The following is a 17,300-nucleotide window of genomic DNA, read 5'->3' on the forward strand; positions in this document are numbered from 1 at the left end:
ATTTTTATTCGTAATTTAGACCATCATGACGTCAGAAAAGACATATTGAGAACGACATAGAACATATATATATATATATATATATATATATATATATATATATATACTATTTTCATTGCGAACTTTGTTTTCGTATAAGCTGTATCGCCTGAACAGTTTTAGTTTTTGAGAACTAGCTGACCCAAGCATGCTCATGACTCTATAGCAACATATAACATACATAGCTTAAAAAATAGAAATAAAGAGTATATATATATATATATATATATATATATATATATATATATATATATATATATATATGAATTGATAATTTAAAGAACCGTGAGCGGGCGGAAATATACAAGCCAAAAATCTTGAACTCCTCTTGCAATTTTCCCATGATGACAATTGGCTTACTAGCAAAAATGCGAATCGGTTTTTTCCCAATTTTCTTAGTGCTATCTTGTTGCAATCAGCCTTACAAATCGTCCATCGCTGAGGGCAAAGTCATTTTCTAGCGATAAATCTTTCACGCCTCTCTCGGTATGCTTTGAATCTAATTGTCTCGCTGTTGCATCTTGTAATGAACTACACATGCCAACATCGCCTCCGATATCACCGTTAGCGAACATACTTGTTCGCACCTGTATATCAGGTAAGAAGATCGGGATGGTTTATCAACGCTTCGTTTTCAAATAAAAATTATAATAGTTATTATTTAACTACCCTTTTTGTTTATACAGTCATTTGAATACTCATCATAAAATAATATTAATGGATTAGATATGCAGGCACTTCTAAGTCTATTACTCTGTGTTCCATACTGTTAAGTACATAGAAAACGGTGCCACTAAACATGACACAGTGATATGGGACAAGAAAGAGAAAAAAGCTATCTTTGTAGGATTTATTGGCCCAGTTATATTTGGTTAAATAGACCTAAGATCGAAAACATCGCTAAATACGAAGGTGTTGTTTAACGACAAGAAAAGAAACTGGTATCTTAGGAAGATCGCGATTATTCTAGTAATTACGAGTTTATTCCAGTAACAAATCCCATGACAAAATATCTAATAACAACATGCAAATATACCCGGTGAACCAAATAATATAGAGAAAAAAAACGAGTAGAATTTTGACAAACATTTTTCTGAAACCGTCAAACTCTTAACAACACTGTTCCGTACGAAAACATCGTCGTTATTTGATAATAGATGAAAATGCGTGAATTTAACCAGACAAAATGCGTCAACAATCAAAAACACAAAGGTTGCCACGGCTTAGAACTAACTGAAGAGAGTACTGATGATTTCAAATGACCGATAATCGCAGAAAGATTGGTATTGGCAAGACTCGACGCAGTTTACAACAAAATTAAAAACCGAACAAACCTGGCACTACAAACGTTTGCTATCGTTTGATTATCTTTTAAAAGAATTCCAAGAACATTGAAGAATTCGACATCGCGTACGTAAAATGATACGTAAAATTCAAAACACTATTCTCCAGAGAACATAGTAAAGAAAAATGTATTATTTCCTTCTCACAGAAAAGCAAATTAAATAAAAATCAAAATAAGTCAATACTAAGTATGTGTTATCGGTATTTTTTTTCGCGAAATTATGCTTACTATGTTGGACAGCTTTAATTTTACGATAGCATCCTTGTGTGATATTATCATAAGAAAGATCAGAGAACAACAACAAGAACAGGTCCACAAACCATCGCTTGAATACAGGATTTTTCATTGAAAATAACACAACACAACGAGATTTCTGCATGGAAAATAAAATAATACTTGGGACAAAGAATTAATAACTGTAGTGGTCAAAGCTATAAAGGTTTTGCCAACTACAAAACGGATTTCAGAATTACAAAGTCTTTTCAATATGTACGACAACGGTTCCCACTAAACGAGTTACTAAAAATGGCCGTATGGAAATGTACACTAGGATGCCATACGAAAATGAGTTAAATAAAACAAACCCTGATGTTAGATCTATTCTTCACGCATTATGACACAATGCTAGAAATGGTAGCGGCTATACCAACTCATACGGAATAGGGATCTGCATCATACAATAAATGCTGGAAGAAAGTAAATAAACGATTGCACACTTATCAAGAAAAGCACTACTTATGGACTGAGAAGGAAGCACTTGCTTTTATATTTGCAACTATACAGTTCTATCGGTATTAACACCGACGATTCTTTATACTGCAGACTGTCCATAAACTTCTATTGACCGTTTTAAGTGTAAGCAAAGGTTACTCATCTACACAGAAAACAGATTTCATGGATAGGACAGTAAATAGCTGAATTGCAATTTCAAGTTATGAGTATATATATATATATATATATATATATATATATATATATATATATATATATATATGTGTATACTTCGTTTAATCACATAAATTAATATACTAAAGTATACTTTTATGCGTAACTTTTAAGTATTTACTTAAACAATGCTCAATATATAGGTAGAGCTACGTAGAAAGGTCTAAACATATGTATGGCAATTAAGCTACACAGAATATTCCGCATTTCATTCTCGTGAGAATTCGTCAATCATATATATATATATATATATATATATATATATATATATATATATAATGTTATAAAAATAAATATGGCAATTAATCTACACAAAATATTCCGTATAAGCCTGGCGAATGCTCATGAAAATGAAACGCGGAATATTCTGTGTAGCTTAATTTCCATTAATGTTTTTATAACTTACTATATATATATATGTGCGTGTGTGTGTGCGTGTCTGTGTGCATATAAACATATAGTTACATATGTGTATCTATATATGTGTACATATGTTAATATATATAGTTACATATGTGTATCTATATATCTATATATATATATATGTGTGTGTGTGTGTCTGTGTGTGTGTTGTAATTTAAAATTATAATTTATTTATAAAAATCTGTAAATTCTATTGCATTTTGTAAATCTGACCTTTAAACAATTCTACATTTATTTTAGCCACTTTCGCAATAAAATAACGTATAATTTTTACACACGAGGCCATTCACTTGTTCAAGAAATGTAAATGCAATTTGAACTGAAGCATATAAAAGCATCGAGATTTTAAACGAACCGTAATGAAAACTGCCGGAAGACGACTGATGAAACTCAGCCGAAAGTACTTGCAAAAAAAATGAAGGAAGAAAGTAAGATGGAGATTCCATGTGATGTTTAACTGCGATTTTTTATGAAGACGGATAGGCAACGCGCAGTCGCGCAGCTTGAAAATCTGGGCAGTTCCCCTGTTCACATCCGCTAGAAGCGCTGACTGAAATTTGAAAAACAAACATGCACAAAACTTTTATCCACTCGACAAGAAAAAGAGAAAAAAACACAAAAGATTAACAAGGGAGTTTCTTAAAAAATAAAAACTCGTTTATTTTATAAATTTCGCGTAGTAATTTTGGCTTCAAACGTATTTAATACGTATTTATTCTTCAAATTTCAGTCAGCGCTTCTAACGGATATAAACAACGAAACTACCCAGATATTCAAATTGCGTGACTACGCGTTACTTACCCGACTTCATAAAAACCCTGCAATTAAACATCACGTGGACTCTCCATCTAACTTTCTTCCATTCAACATCATGGCGAAGAAAAATAGAAAAACACAGAGAAAAGATTGACAAGGGCGTTTTACTCCGAAATATATATCTTAAAAAATAAACAGTCGTTTTTTTTTTATTTCGCGTTGCAGTTTTGGCTTTAAACGTATTTCATACGTATTTATTCTTCAAATTTCAGTCAGCGCTTCTAAGGGACATAAACAAAAAAAACTACCCATATATATATATATATATATATATATATATATATGTGTGTGTGTGTGTGTGTGTGTGTGTGTGTGTGTGTGTGGGTGTGTGGGTGTGTATGTGTATAGCCCAGCAGTGGCAAAATAACTTTTAACAATAACACATTAATTATATATTTTCCTAACCATATATATATATATATATATATATATGTATGTATATATATATATATATATATTAACATATAGTTAACTAAAAAAGACTTACCACAACTTCTGCATCCTATTTTCCATACCAGACGACATAAACTAACGTTACTTAATTAAATTCAACCAATGAATTAAAACCAAAAATCATCAATTACATATTAAAAAAAACAACAGAAAAGAAAACTCTAACTACAACAAAATTGCTCCTGACGACGATCAAGGATCGAAAGCGATAGAAAAAAATCACTATGTAACATAATACTAAACCTATGAACTAAAACGAGAAAAACGCTGTGCAGATCGAGAAGATCAACACTATGTAAAACTTTTACGTGTCCAACCGGAAAAATAAATATTTAATACAAAAAACAACGTATATTTACGTTAGGTACGTCGATAATATTTTTTCATGCTGACAATAATAATAAAAATAGGGAAACTAAGGGATTTAAAAAAAAATAAACTCCGTGCTTTCTTTCAGTTATGGATTATAGAAAAACATAGTACTTCATTTCCTGACATGCTCATAGACTCCAGCAAATATGAATTTCCACTTCTCTGTATAAAAAGGCTATTTCAACGAATTCCTGCATCTAAAACTTCAAAGGTGAATTTAACTACCGATACAAAACCGCAATTATAAAGAATCTTAATAATCGAGGCAAATTGATCACCTCAAATAAAAAAGGATAACAGAAAAAAAGCAATATATATATATATATATATATATATATATATATATATACACACATATATATATGCATATATAATTTTTTTAATAATTAATAACTAATTCCCCAATTTCTTAGTCGATAAACACATTCAACTAACAGTAAGAAACCTAGACCAAGCTAAAAAAAACTAATTAACCAATCTCCACCGTATTAATTTATTCTATCGAAACAGCTACACTACAACTTTAAATCAGATGAAAAAGTTACTAAACAATATTATATCTCGATATATATATATATATATATATATATATATATATTTCCAGTCAATAATAATAAGATCAGATTCATAACCTACTACAAGAAATTAATAGCTCCTTTCCTTATAATTAAAATCAATCGATGAAATCAATGTAGTCAACAAATTCAATCGCATCTTGGAAGGGGGTATTCGACCAATAGAAATACTAATAACTACATTGGAATCACAACTAACATATTGTCTAGTTCTCCAATGGAAAACCCTTGAACTTTTACCCCTTAACAGACAAATTTCGCGGCGAATATCGATCACAAAGATTTTTCGAAATCTCAGTACCCTGTATATAAAATTTCGAGTCTGTAGACTTTAAATTGACAGAATTATTGCGTAGGGAAATGTACACACACGTACACACACATACACACACACACACCAACACGTTCACTTTCATGGATATATAGACTACAAGAAGTGTGGAAAACCAAACCACGTGGTTAGAAACAACTCCTCACCGGCTATAAAAACGTTGGAACAAACTAATGTAGTGTATAGATTCAAATACTCTCTGGGAGAATTTAACTCCAAAAATAAATATATGAATAATACATACATTTGGCATAGAACAACAACGTTGTCCCGTCAAATCACCATGCATCTAAATAATACTATCGAAACATTTGATAAAAATACACAACTGTCTCCCCTCTTTTCTTAGAACGGTCCTCGTCGACAACACAAACATTATACAACATGAAAATAATATTAAATATTAAACATTGTGGAAAAGTAATGTATTAAAACTCATCGCCCTACTATAAATAATATTGCATACGAGAAAAGCAGCAATGTGTTGAAATGCCTTGTAAAAACGGACTTTGCAAATACTGCCCACGGACATTGATTTTAATACTCGAATTTTTAATCGATATATATTTTAATCGACTTCCCCACGACTTTATATATTTTAACTTATCATCACCTAACGCAGTTTACTTTTCACTTTTTAATTTCCATTCTAACCCCTTTTCTCTTTTACTTCCTCAACACCTGAAGAGGATTCGTTAACGAATCGAAACGCTCGTGACATTGACAACTATGGAACCTTCATTAAGATTTTCGATTTTGATATAAATACGATTATACGAAAAATCGAAAAGTTCAAAAAATGATCATAAAGTGTAATAATATTTGTTTATATATATATATATAGAGAGAGAGAGAGAGAGAGACAGAGAGAGACAGAGAGAGAAAGAAGGAGAGAGATAGATAGATAGATAGATAGTGTATATGTTCTAATGTAAATTTATAACTTAATTCTAAAAAAACGGTAACTTCCAGACCACTGTGTAAAGCACCCTTTTAAACCAGTTCATATTTATTTTAGCCACGTCCTTTAGACGTTAAAACATTTTTTTTTACGTACGAGATGCTTCATTATTTTAAGCACTTTAATTGTAATTTGAAGTGAAGCATCAGATTTTAAGCGATAGATTAATCACATACTAGTTGAAGACGACTTGAGAAAATCAGTTAAAAGTACTTGCAAAAAAAAAACAGATGGACGAAAACGACTATGGACATTTTTAAACAATTCAACTGAGATATTAAAACCACCATACGAAAAACTGAAAAAATTCAAAAAAACGACGATTAAGCAGAAACACTACAGGGTCTTCAAAAATGTCTGTCTATATATATATATATATATATATATATATATATATATATATATATATATATATATAAAGCATTAGAAATCTCACCTTCTCAGCGACTTAACACACCCTACTAAACACTATTTCCCTCAAGCAGATTATCTTAACTCTTAACATTAATTCAAAGTTATAATCGTATATTTAGTTTATTCTGGTTTTCTTAAAGAAAATCACCTAACCTATGTTAATTAAAACTCTTAACTGTTCCGAAAACTAAGTAAAAAAATCCATCTTTTTAGATTCCTATCCTCCCAAACTTGACACTAACTCTATTACTATTCAATTAATTTAAACCATTTTCTCTGTCACTTTATTACTCTTGAATCTATGAATCTATTACTTCATATTTATACATCTATAATTCGTTCCCCCATATTATTTTATATAAAAAGACTTTATAGTAATTTATGGATGAATCTTAAATATAACGCATCTTTACTATATCTGCGCCATACCACTGCCACCGCCGCCGAGCTTTGTAGACACTTTGACCCATTATGACTTTGGTAACTTGCGCTAGGCAGACTTTTTCCCCCTTTCATCGCCTTTTTGTGACACGAAAAAATTGTTCGTATTTTGTCATAGGTTCCCCTTTTTTCACCTTTTGCATTTTATCCGTTTTAAGAAAAACCTTCTTCTTTGACATCCTTAGTTTACTTTCTTTTATTCTCTCTGTTGACTTCTAACTTCTAATTTTAATTTATTTAACAATACTTTTTCTCTCCCCAACTCTTCTCCTCCTTTCATTCGCTCTTCCTCCCCTCTCCCCTCTCCATCCATTACTCCAACTCTTGGTTTTTAATATCGATATGTAATCAAAAATCTTTTCTGTTACAATTTATGTTGGCTTAAATTGGCTGATTGACATAGGCTAGATAATTTGTTTATTTCGTCTATAGAAAATAATATAGTAATGATTAAAGCAAATACTCGCGAGGTTGAAATAATAAAACACACACATACACACACATAAACATATCTGTGAATTACGATATATCTATATATCTATAAAAGTGAAAGTGCGTGTCTGTCTTTGTGTTTGTGTTTGTCTGTGTACATTTCCCTACGCAATAACTCTGTCATTTTCCAGTCTACAGACTAGAAATTTGATATACAGAGTATTGAGAGTTGGGAAAATCTTTGTAATCCATTTTCGGCCAAGAATTTGGCTGTTAAGGGGTAAGAGTTCAACGATTTGACCTTTAAAAGTCTACCAAACTCTCCTGCCAAATTTGGGTATAAACAATTGAAATTTTAGATATAAGTTACTCGGAAATAGATCTAACTTAATAACTTGATTTGAACCCAAAACAATAAATGTTAAGGGGTAACACACACACACACACACACACACACACACACACACCCACACACACACGAACACGCACATACACATATATGTGTGTGTGTGTGTAAATTATATATATATATATATATATATATATATATATATATATTATTTACTTTAATAATTATTAAATACCTACAAACCCTAATGTTTCATCCTTTCGGGAATCATCAGTGCAGGGTGTCACGATATATATATATATATATATATATATATATATATATATATATATATATATATATATATATATTTCGAATCTCTCGATTTGCGTTAATATTATATATATATAAAAGTGAACGTCCCTGTGTGTGTCTGTGAGCATTTTCCCACGGAATAACTCTTTAAATGTCAAGTCTACAGACTAGAATTTATAGGTTACTTGGTCATAATAGGGGCCAATTTAAAAAAATGACCTTTGCAGTCTCTACCAAATTACTCAGACAATTTCTGGTCTAAACAGGGTATTTAAAGATAGGGCAAGTTTTTTTATTGGTTTGCGTCGAAAATTTGAACTACAAATATGTAAATCTATGTATGTATGTTTGCATATCTGTCTAAAACTTTTGACAGGGGTGACAGATTTTCACAAGATCGGAATTGTTTAAAAGCACAACACTTTAGACAACAAATACCGAAGAATTGGCTAAAAACATTAATTTCTTCACCCTCCACTGGGCACTTTTCTACAGGGAGAGGTCGCTTTTTTCGCCGAGATTTTTGAAAGTCATCTTCTCTTTTAAATTGTCTAGCCTTAATTTAAACTAACGTAATTTCCGATTTGACGGTAGTCCTACCACAAAGACGTCAAGTTTTTCCCGTCCTTTTTCTCCTTCACGGTAAGGGTTCGAGGCTGCCTTCCTACTACCACTTTTTTTGCTCAACACACACCTCCACATACCCGGGTAACGACAGGCACCCATGCTAGTATATATATATATATATATATATATATATATATATATATATATACATATATATATATATATATATCCTAATTCACGCGTAGACTCTTGTGTCGGAATCACAGCTATTCATTTCATTTAGATGTACACCTATTCCCTGTCTGGTTATTACCTACACCCACTTGTTTAATAATATTATATAATTGTTGCGAGCACTTTTGTGAAGTTTATTATACTGTAAAAAATTATTCTGCTAGATTACACTTTTTGTATTGACAAAGGTATTTACGTTTTAGTTCACGATATTACTACAGTGATTACCCCTGGATCTTGTGTCTAATAAATGTACAATGTCAAATTTATATTTTGTTAACTTTTCTCTAGTGCCAAATATAAGTGCATTTGTGTCAGTGTGAGTATTTTGATAAATAGTTTTTATTCTTATTCATGTAAATATCTGTACATTTCTTTTTCCGAAAATGGTTAATATGAATCCCAGACTCACTTCAATATTGTAACTTTTGTCTGATTATATATATATATATATATATATATATATATATATATATATATATATAGAGAGAGAGAGAGAGAGAGAGAGAGAGAGAGAGAGATAGATATTAAGAGGGAGAGACAGTAAGACAAAAAGTTAGTTGACTAAGTACGTATTCGTATACACACACACACACACACACACACACATATATATATATATATATATATATATATATATAAACATCTAGTCCTATTTATAATCATCTGGTTATAATATGTATTTTTCTTTCTCTCTATCTATCTGTCTCTGTCTCTGTCTCTCTCTGTCTCTCTATCTCTCTCTCTCTCTCTATATATATATATATCTTCTCTTCTTCTCCTCTTTTCTCTTCTTCTCATCTCTTCTCTTCTATCTATCTTCTATCTTTTCTATCTTCTATTCTATCTTCTGTATAAATAATATGAACTCATTTTTTCCCGCGGATTTTGACCTTAATAGGATTAAAAATCAAGATATTTCATGCAAATATAATATGCACAAACGGCAGAACAATATCTGAGGTGTGTTATGGGCTTATTATTTCTCAAATTCCTCGATAATCTTAGATTTCTATACTTTTTCTGCTGAGAAGTCACGGCCAAAATCGGTTAAGATCAATGGAAGTGGTAAACTATTTTCTCTCTAATAAATTCCTCCTCCCCCTGCCACCACTTAACACCGTTTGGGGATCGTTCACAAGGAACAGTTGAGAAGAGAACACCGGTTTGGCTTCGTAGTTCTTTCATGTGAAGTTATTTAAAATCACTAAACTAAGCTGCAGTGCTCTGTGGCGTAGTGGTTAGCGTGCTGAAGAATTCACATTATATTTTCACATTCGCGCCGACCTACCGTAGTCGTTTTTGTTTTTTTTTCCTAAACAACTGGAATGGAATTTTCTTGGTGGCCGAACTGTTAACGTTGCAGATGTTTTTTTTTTTTTTTTCACACTTTATTTTCCTACTTTTACTCATGACTCCGGGTTTGATCCTTCCTACTTACCTACCATAACATTTTTTAAAACTCCCCCGCGTCCCGGAAACAAACACTCGGGCAACGCCGGGTACCCCCGTTAGTATATAGTAAAAAGATATATATATATATATATATATATATATATAAATATACATATATATGTACATATATATATAAATATATATATGTATATATGTATATATATATGTATATATATGTATGTAAATATATATATATATATATATATATATATATATATATATATATATATATATATAACAGATTATGAGTGATAGCTGGTTAACAGTCAAGTTAATATTCCAGCGCCAAATGCCAGTATTAATAATACTTTCTGTACATCTTTTTTCGACTCTTGAATCGGAATAAAATGTTAAAATTTTCAATGCATTTCAAGAACAGCTCATATAAAATAGGCTGGAGTGAGATTATCTTTCTTACACAGTGACAAAGAGACAAAATGCTCAGTGGCCCAATTTTTCTGATTCCCGAAATATGTGTGAATGTTTCTTACACGCAGATCTTCCGTCACATTCAACACATGCATACATTCATAATAAAATGACAAGGCTGAGTGAAGTTCATGATCATATTCATGATAAGGGATATTTTAAGTACAAGGCTGAAATACATTACCCCTAAATGATCACGGTCTATTTCCTTTTTCATCTGAAGCATGCTAAACATCGATTCAGAGTGAGTCGGGCTAATGTAATATCTCCAAAAATACGATTCCATGAATATTTCTTTCGATGATTAGTTCTAAAAGACAAATCATTTCTTTTTCCTTTTGTATAATTGTTAGATAGAAAAGGAACCATCACATCGCAAGGGTTCTGATTGGGTAGGAAAGGTAATTTGATTAGAGAGTTTTTAAGATATGGTCAACACACTCGGCGTCGTACTATTAGATAACCGGTATCTTTTATTGCCTTTTCACCCCAGACAAGGCGCAGTGGCACTTGGATGTAAGGGGCTACTGTTTGGAACATAATTGCAGTGATAATATGTAAAGAGTTTCGTAGCAAGATGGCTGTTTACACTACTTTTGAACTTCTGCATGTCAGTACAGTCGGGGAAGCAAGAACCCGGAAGGGAATTTCAAAGTCTAGCAGTTCTGGTGAAGAAACTATTAGAGTAGAAGGTTTTCTGGTGAAATGTTGTTGCTTGTCGAGTAGGTATTTACGTCGGGGGTTACCAGGGCTTGTTGTTTGTCGAAGCATTTATAATTAAAATACTTGTAAAACAGGCAGAGAGATGCAACACTTCGTCGATAAGTCTGTGTGTCTTGTATATATGCACGCTTTTCTTACATCTAGTTGTGTATATAACAATGTATTTGATATCGAATTGATACATGTATTTAAAGTATAGAAATGTTTATTGGATCCTGCATATATATAACATGTTTATTGCTAGTGCGATCCCAAATACACACAGTTTACAAACGTTCCACAAACTCTTATAGACAGCCTTCTTACAATCCAACGGATAACAACATGTCCGCTTACCTATGACCAAAAGCACACAGTTTTGTATTTGTCCAAACCCTTAAAAACGCAATAACAACGCGTTTTTACGCGGTCTTTTTTTACTATTATGGATACCCTCTTCGGAGTTTGGTACGCTGAGTCAGTGTCTACATTTTCACTGTTTTTCTCCTCATAATTATTTTCGTATAATAATGTGTCTACATATTCGAGAAAATGATGATTAGCAATAATGCTAGCTGGCTATGGTTCTTACGGAATACATTACTTTACACGATATTAAAATATAAAATAGCCAATCGAAGAGGTATCGATTATACTGTAACATGCAATGAAGTGTTTTTATTTAAATGATTTCTATTATTTTTATTATTTGTATTATAGCTGTCATCTTGAATGCTGTTATCATTTCGAGTGTCGCAACATCTGACAATCTTTAGTAGCATTTTGATGGATTCATAGATCTATATGGACGTCAATTATCCTTCCGTGGACAGCTTGTTCTTATTCCATCATCCATGACCATCTTAAGCAGTTCATAATTTTCTAAACTTGTCTGAATAATCCAAATATTTAGAATTATCAGTCCTGATCTAAAAAAGAAACAATTCTGAAACGTCTTCGGTTTACTTTCTCGTCAAACCTTTCTTGATGTTAATATAATAGATTCGTTGCTTTATTATTTCTCGTAAATATGATCCTCCCCGAATAATTATCTTTTTCCATCGCTATAAACAGTTTTCCATATATGAGGCTATTCAGTATGTCTACAAATCGATCATGTATAGAGTACTGTTGTCATATTTTATCTGGAAAATTGCTTTTAAATTTTATGGTTGTTGAAAATGTTCTCAAGCGTTTATGTAATTTGTTACGTTTCATTCTTTCGATTATTTCTGAAGCCTGTCTCTCACAGACGGGATGGTGTAAGTCTTTCGATTTTAAGGCTACTATTTTCATCGTGTTGAATCATGACGATTTAAGCATATCTTTTCGAAATTGGAAATATATAGATGCTTAACTCAGATTTTTTTTTCGAAATTGGAAACTAAATATTTTATTAAATCCACGAAAGTATATTGTTCTTGTTCTTTTTCCTTTGACAAAATAATAGTAATACATGTTATCTTGTACTAAAAAACGACATATGATATGCAACTTTTTTCTAGGAAATCACATTTCGATTTTTAAGGTCAAATTTTGGGTAAGCGTTTTTATCAAGAATGAAAGCGAATTTAGATTTAGTTATCGATCTTAGAACTGCAAAGTCTTACAACATATATGCTTAAAACTTGATATCCGGTTTGTTGTGCGTATGTAATACTTATTAATATATGCATATGTATATATTTATATATATATATATATATATATATATATATATATATATAGAGAGAGAGAGAGAGAGAGGGGGGGAGGGAAGCAGCGATTCATACATACATATATGCATGCATACCTAACTTTTTAAATATATAGTGATATATGCATATATATATATATATATATATATATATATATATATATATATATATATATATATTCCCAAAGGCGTTTATAATGTCTTTGCTTATATTTATTGTTCATGCTGTTTACTGGGCCAGCATGCACCTGGATTCGGGATGACAAAGCTATCACATTTCTATCGCTTCATGCGTGTAATGCTGTGTTTTACACCTGATAAATATGTTACTTCCACTCAACTTCATCCTTCCACAAAAAGATAAATGAAGAGAAAACATGCGGACACATAAAGTTATTCCACATAGTCTAACACTCCAAAAATAATATCGATTCTTTTGTAGATACAGATATGAATCTATACCGACATTTCACCATAAGCTTCTCTGTCTTGCTAACATTGTAGCCTTTTTTTCTTTTTTTTTTAGCCATATTTATGTACACGCACGTTTATTACACACGGTTGATAGATTTTGATCAGTTTTAAATGCGCCATTGTCTCACAATAGTTCTCCGCCGGGATTCAATAGCGGATTCAATTTCTCCAGTTTTAACAACACAACATGCCATGTTTTTGTTCCATGTATTATATTTAATACGCATTAGTTTGAACTTCCGTTTATAACTCTTATTCTAAACGTAAATAATGGGAACCGATTACGGAATAAGTTTAGTGCCTGATACAATCATGCAAATTTAATAATAAAGGGGTTGAGTAAATCCCACTATCATTTTTATTCCACTAATATCTATGTTTTTTATTTATTTTGAATAAAAGTAGCTTTATGTTGTTTGGGGTTCCATTCTTTAAAATTGCCGCCAAATTTTAGAATATTAGTGAACTATTCTCCCAATATATGAATATGTATTTCTCTTAGATGACACGGAAAAGTATCGCTATACCAGTTTATAATTATGTCTTAAATCCAATATTTTTTTAAATGTTAAACTTGATTTTCTCCCCTGTTTCATCTAATCATGTTCTAATCATGTTAGCAACTGTTACCTTTCCGCATCATATAATCCATTGTGAAATCTTCAGGTGATACTGTTAGGTCGTTAACCACAAATTGTAGTGTCTGTTTTGATACTGCACTGACTATTTTATCCTTGGAAAAGAATTCTTGCTGAATTTAGGCAATTTTCTATTTTTTTAATCTCATTCAAGATTTTCTCCTACATTAAGAACCAAACGTTTGCTTAACTTTACAATTTTTGGGTGGACTAGTACATAGGGACTCATTGTTGTATAATACTTATTTTGAATAGCATTTTAAATTTAGAGCGCTACCATACTTTGCTAGGTATAAACTGGTATATATATATATATATATTTATATATATATATATATATATATATATATATATAATATGAAGCTGAACGTATGTGTGTGTGTGTGTGTGTGTCTGGTCACGAATAGGCTCCTATATGGTTGACTATTTAAAAAAAAAAAACTGATAGCATATAATGATAGAAGATGTATCGAGAATCAGGAATGGGTATATTTGATCTGGCAGAACGGTGGTTCATAAAAATTGTGGGGTCTGCATTCGCGCCTGGCCCCCAAAGTATGGAAATAAAAAATGAAAGAAAAAAAAACGTTTACAAGGGTTTTTGATATAGATGTACAGCAGAATACTTTGATAAGTATGTTTCAACTTAAATAGGGATGGTATGATAAAATTGTGGGGTCTGCGTTCGCGCCTGGCCCCCAAAGTATGAAAATAAAAAATGAAATAAAAAAAAACGTTTACAAGGGTTTTTGATATAGATGTACAGCAGAATACTTTGATAAGTATGTTTCAACTTAAATAGGGATGGTATGATAAAATTGTGAGGTCTGAGTTCGCACATGTACTCCATGAAAATATGGCAGAAACTTTAACAAAGACTTTTCATATCTATTTGCGTAAGTATACTTTGATAATCATGTTTCAGTTTGAAGAAACATGGTATAATAAAATTATTTGGTGTTCGTTCGGCCTGAACTCCATAGAATGTAAATATATCACAAAGTTTAACAAAGTTTTTTCAAACGGTTGAGGGTCCACAATAACACCTTAACTTTAATCTTAATTCACGTTAGCTTTTATTTATTTTTTTAGTTGAATCATATTGTGTCGAATAAATTCACATCATAAATTCACGTTCTTATTAATGTGAAAACAAAAAAAAAAACATGTCGGAACTTTAGACAATTCTCGCCACAACTTTTTCCTTTTTCACTTGCACGTGGCACTCTTTCAAAAATAGATAAATATGTAAATAATAAAAAATAAGAACGTTACTTGTTATTTTCTCAAAATAAGGAAAAATACTGCTCACGTGATTACGTGTCTTTTTAAAAACTTTTACATTACCTTTTTATTTTTATTTATATATCTGTTTAAGCTTTTTTGTCAGTGTACTAGAAGGCAGTCGGTTGATTACAACCCTTTCTGCGTATTATCTACATTACAATAGTACAACTCTGAATCTGACGGCGAAATACAAGACAGTTCAATACTGTAAAACTGAAGCTGTTCTGCTTGAAAAGGACGCCATTTTCTTCTTATTCATATTTATATCGATTCTTTGCTTTAAAAAACTAAAGTAATTACGTGTTTACTTTTTTTAATATCCCATTTTGCTGCTTCGAATCATTTTACTAAAGTAAGTAAACCTTCATTATTTTTCTAAACTGTTTTTGTTTCTTTGTTTTTCGATATTTCGTTGATATTATTTAGTAAGAGTGTTTAGCAGAAAAGCCAACAAACGACTACCCGAAAAAATAAATATACAAGAAATAAATATTACCATAGTCAATAAATGTTCATTTCGTGTTTTATTTTGTTTTGAAATAGTTTTTAATGCTCTTTACTTGAAATAATTTCAGCGAACCGAAATTAAAACGAAATTTCAGGTGATAACTACTTAAATGAGTTTTTTTATATAAACTACACATGCGCAAATCGAATATTCCTCAGGCACAAAATAACGGAAAACATTAAAATATGTTTATAAATATGCCTTACGTTGACGGAACTCTCTTAAATTGTAAACACAGAATGCTCAGGTGCCCCTTCTTCAAATTGAAAACGGAGCTGTCCATTTCAAAGTCGCTGTGATTTTAATATTTTTAAACCGGTTCGATGATTAAAAAAAGAGAATTTTTTTTACAAACTACTTAAAAATACAAACCAATACATAAAACCATAAAAGTAACTTTTATTTACTATGCTAACATTTATTTCTTGTATATTTATATTATTATATATATAACATTTTCTCTTTGTAAGGAAACATCATTTAGTTGATCACTGTTGGTTATGAATGGAAACAAAGTTGATATAAAAAATATATTTTCGCGAAAATTATCTTTACTTTTATAATATTTTGCTTAGGGTAAAAATATTTGAGTATCAAAACCTATCTCTTTACAACCCCATCCTTTTCACAACCTATCATACTTTCATCAATCACAGTCCATTTTCTGTAGGCTGTTTCTCAACCCAGTCAACGACGGGTACTTCTGCTAGTATATATACATACATATATATATACATACATACATATATATACATATATATACATATATATACATGCATACATATACTTATATATACATACATATATACATGCATATATACATATATATGTATATGGGGGATTAGTGTATGTATATATATATATGTATATATATATATATATATATATATATATATATATATATATATATACATATATTCGTGTGTTTGTGTGTATGGAGTATGCGTATGACTGTCTTTGAAGATATAGTTTCAATAGCTTAAATCTCGTGCTTATAAAATGCCAACTAATATACAGAAACTAGCTCTAGAATGTTTATAGTCCCACATCATTTAACATGTTTAATCATTTAATTACATTAATATTCGCATCTTTTATCATTATTTTTAATTAAATATTA

This window comes from Euprymna scolopes, chromosome 5, assembly GCF_053919585.1.
Source record: "Euprymna scolopes isolate OS-2025 chromosome 5, ASM5391958v1, whole genome shotgun sequence".
Taxonomy (NCBI): domain Eukaryota; kingdom Metazoa; phylum Mollusca; class Cephalopoda; order Sepiida; family Sepiolidae; genus Euprymna; species Euprymna scolopes.